Raw genomic sequence first — 4342 nt, 5'->3', positions numbered from 1 at the left:
TACGACAATGTCCTAACTTAAATAGATGCTGGTTCATCTCTTTGTTAGGAAGGAACACAATGCTTCAAAGACTGTGCAGCTTTGCTAATCACTTTCAAGATGGAAAAAGATTCTGACTCATAACTTGGTAGAGGACTCAGCCTCTTGCTAAGCCCTCTCTGTGAGCTCTGAATTCCTGTTTCCAGGGCAGAATCCAGCTGCTCATTTCCCCAGTGCAGCAGTGTGGCCAGATGTGAAATCTTGGTGTGTGGATGAGCATCCACAAGCCCTTCTGGGTGGGGAGGGAAGACTCAGGAGGAAATGGAAGCACTGGAGAGTGAGGGCAAGGGTTCTCAAATCAAGATGAAAGTCCGTTTGGGTCAGAATTGCTAGGAGAGCTTGTTTAAAAAAAACAAAACAAAACATGAACTCTTGGGCCCAGCTCAATCTTATCAAATCTGTTCATTAAGAGTAGGACTCAGGAATCTAGTTTTGTTTTTTTTTTTTCTTGAAAGCTCCCCAGTGAGTCTGACACACACAAGTTTGAGGACCCGTGACTTAGCTCATCTTTGCTCTGTTGCTTTCTTCCCCACCTGGGGGAACATGTGCTCACAGACCTTCAAGAGCAATTTTGTGGGGGATAAAATCACAGTACATGACTTGCATTCTGATGGGTTTAGCCACTTAGGGATGTGTCAGTGTTGCCATTAGGGTTCAGGAACTGATGATACAGTCTATCAGCTGCAAGTCTTCCATTTATCCTTTACAAATTCAGTCAACAGGCTATCTGCTATTTTGTAGGCTTTGGGCTAAGCTCTATGGGTACCAAGGAGTATAAAAAGAATTCTCTACCCTCAGGTAGTTCAGAGTCTGGCAATTAACTTCATTTCACAATGACAGAACTATGGTTCAAAGATATTAATTTACAATGATGGACTGCTTGTAAGAGGCAGAACTGGAACTGGGCTCTTAATCTGGTGCTCTTTGGAGCCTGTAACTGGATTTTGTTGAGGTTCTTGTCTAAGCAAGAAGAAACGAATTTCAAGAGCTTGTCAGGTTAGTTAGGCCAGTAACTTATTAAGGTAGGGAGGGAGGAGAAATGGGAGAAAATAACAGATCATAGGACCGAGGTGGAGAGGAAAGGGCTGAAGAGTGATAAAGAGGGCTGATGTATAGAGTACAATTCCCATTACAGATTATAAATGCCCAGGTTTACTCACATATTGATCCAGGTGAGGGTGAAGAAGCCAGAATAAGGCACGAATAGGCACCAGGACAGGGCGAAGGCAAGAGAGAGCAAGAGACCTTGGCACTTGCTTTTTAAACCATTAATTATTCCGCCCCTTTGCTAATGACATGGGAGGAGTCCCAGCTGTTTACTGTTTTGATTGGTTGCTCCACCCATCAGTCCCCAGGAGGCCTCAATGGTAAGGCCCCTGGGGAATATCCAGGGCTTCTCCTGGCTTCTGGAGGAAATCTCATTCCAAATGGCGGAATCTCATGAGTGTCTTCCAGCAGCCCTCTTGGGGGTACCAAAGGACACGCGGACTTCTTGCCAGGTTCCAGATCCATCTGCTGATTCCCTATCTAGCCTGCTTCAGAGGCCACCTTCCATTTCTTAAGAGGCTATCATGCCCCTTGTTTAATAAAATAGACTTGATCTTGAACATGCTAAGAAATCAGGAATCACCCCAGTCTCTATCACCTTGTGTGTGTGTGTGTAGCAACCCTCTCTTTGGATTGAGAAGCACTCCTCTCACTTGGAAAGGACTCTGACTAGGCAAGTCTTTCGTTTGAACAGAAGCAACGCCTCAGACCTTCTTGAATGAAAGTAGTCTTTAAAGTGAGGCCCTCGGGGACTCTCATCCATAAGCTCCCTTCAAAGGAGGTCACGGTGAATACAGTCCAGTACCGCAGAGACGCTGAGTAAGAGGAAAAGGGAGGTGACACCATGGAACACGAGAATTAGGAGGCCACCGGTGACCTGGAAGCCAGGAGTTCCAGGCAAAGGCAGTAGAGCGAAGGGGAGCTGAGGAAGGCGGGAGAACTGTGCCCAGTGCAACTGGGTCATCAAGGTAGTGCAGGCGGGTAAATGGTGGGGATTGCGGTAGGGAGCAGAACTGGGCCAACGAAACAGGAAAATCGAGTGCAAGGAGTGCCGGGTTAGGGCTGGATTGGGGTTCCTTCCAGAGGTACGGTGACATCCAGAGGCGAGTGCTGATGTCTAATTGGCAGGCTCGGGCCACGCAGGTGGCCCTGATGTGAAAGCTCTTGCTAGAGCTGACCTTTGACGAGCTTTGCGCCTGCACCCCAGAAGACATCTGCTCTGTTTCTCTGGCATCGTTTAGCCCAGCAGAGGGTTCGTGGGCCCCCCTCTCTGCGGAGCTTGCTGCCCAACAAGCCACCTTGAATCTTAGTGGTTTAAAATAACAACGCTTTATTTAGCTCACAGGTCCATGGGCTGCATGGGCACAGCTGGCTCACGTGTCTGGTCAGCTGCTGGTCAGCCAGGAGGCTCTGCCTCTGCAGTCCTGCCTGATGCTGGCTGCATGGGGGTGGCCAGCTCACATGCCTCTATCCAGCAGGCAGTCCAGGGTCAGATCACTGGTGACTTGGCAGCGCTCCAAGAGAAGAGGCTTAGCCTCAAAACAGGCATAAGTCACTCTGCCTCTTCTTCTTGGCCCCAACAACCCCCCAGGCCAGCCCGAACTTAAGAGATGGGGAGATGGACTTTTCATGGGAGGAACTGGGAAATCAACCCAGATGGGGCTGTTATACAGACAAGCCTACCAATTCTGCTTCTGAGAGCAGACGAGCCTAAGGCGCTGGGAGGTGCCATGCTCACAGTTTTTTTTTTTTAAAGATTTATCTCTCCCACTTCCTCGCTGTTTGCATCTGCTCCGTTTGTCCCGTGCTCATTCTCTTTCTAGGAGGCACCAGGAACGGAACCCAGGACCTCCCTTGTGGTAGGCGGGTGCTCAGTTGCTTGAGCCACATCCTTGTCCCTTGGCAGTTTTCACAGAAAGTCTGCTTCTCTGTCCAGGTACCTGCTGAGCAAGGCAGTGACCCTGACCCCGCCCTGCCTGGGTGCTGGGCAGCTTTTCGGTCAGTCCTGATGAGGGGCAGTGACCCTGCCCCGACCCTGTCTGGGTGCTGGGCAGCAGGTTTCTCGGTCCTCACAGGGCGGCAGTGACCCCACCCTGCCTGGGTGCTGGACAGCTTCTCGGTCAGTCTGATGAGGGACAGTGACCCAGCCCCCGCTTCTCCGTCCTGGTGGTCCTGAGCACAATGAGCCCCTAGAACTTGAAATGCTTTCAGTAATTGCTTGCTACCCAAGGGAATCGGTTCTGGGGAAGGTAAGCCAGCCGAAATGAACAATACAAAGGCACAATCGAGCTCCAGGACTTCTGGGCATGGCCAGCACAAGAATTCCGCCTGGACACTGCTCCCTGGTGCTCTTTCCCGGGAGGTCACCAGCAGCCCCAGGACACCCAGGTAATTAGGCAGGAAGCTCCCGGCGCCCTGGGCACCCTGACGTGTGGGTCTAACCCTCCCCTCTGGTCGCAGGGCGGCTGTCTTTGTAGGTGAACAAAGCCGAGATGGTTCTGTGTGCTGCGAGCCCCTCCTCCTGTGGCCCTTGAATTCCAAGCTGCCCTCCCTCCCCACGACCAGGCGTCTGCCATTAACATTCCGTGGGTGCCTTTTGTGAGAATTACAAACTAATTACAGAATGCATAATTAAGTGCCTCATCTTTCAAACGCTGGGAAAGAAAACAGCCAGGCATTCCTCCCTTTGAGCTAGATCTTACCGCTGGTGATTAGCAACATGATTCACTCTGAAGGGGAGGGCGTGCTTTGAAGCATTCTTTCCACTTTTCAGGCATAATAAAAGGCTGGGAGCTCGGGAACAGCTTTTACTTACTTATTTTTCCCATAGAAATCAAGTCCTTCCCACCCTTTGTGAGCTGTTTCTTAGTTCTTCTCTTGATGGCAGAGGTTAGGGTAGGGGGTCTGGGAGGCTAAGCCAGCAGTGGACATTCACGGGCACGATCGCATTTAGTTCTCCAAACCAGCCTGTAAGGGAGGTATTATTATCCCCATTTTAGAATTTTACGTGATTCACCAAAAGGCATGCTACTAGCAAAAGCCTGATGGGGTCTTTGGCCAAAGTTGGTATGATTCTAGAATTCCTTGTACTTCCTCTCCAATATTGAGAAGGGGGAAATGTCCTGCTTGGAGCATGCCTTCCAGTGCCCCTTTCATTCCAGTGTCTGATACAATCCCGTGCTGATGTCTGTGACATTTGGGATTGTCATGTGGGATTATATCAAAGGCAGAAGTAGAATTATGGTAGTACAAGGCA

The sequence above is a fragment of the Dasypus novemcinctus genome, chromosome 31 (genome assembly GCF_030445035.2).
Source record: "Dasypus novemcinctus isolate mDasNov1 chromosome 31, mDasNov1.1.hap2, whole genome shotgun sequence".
Lineage (NCBI taxonomy): Eukaryota > Metazoa > Chordata > Mammalia > Cingulata > Dasypodidae > Dasypus > Dasypus novemcinctus.
The sequence above is the reverse complement of the archived record's forward strand: the minus strand, read 5'-3'. Positions refer to the sequence as shown.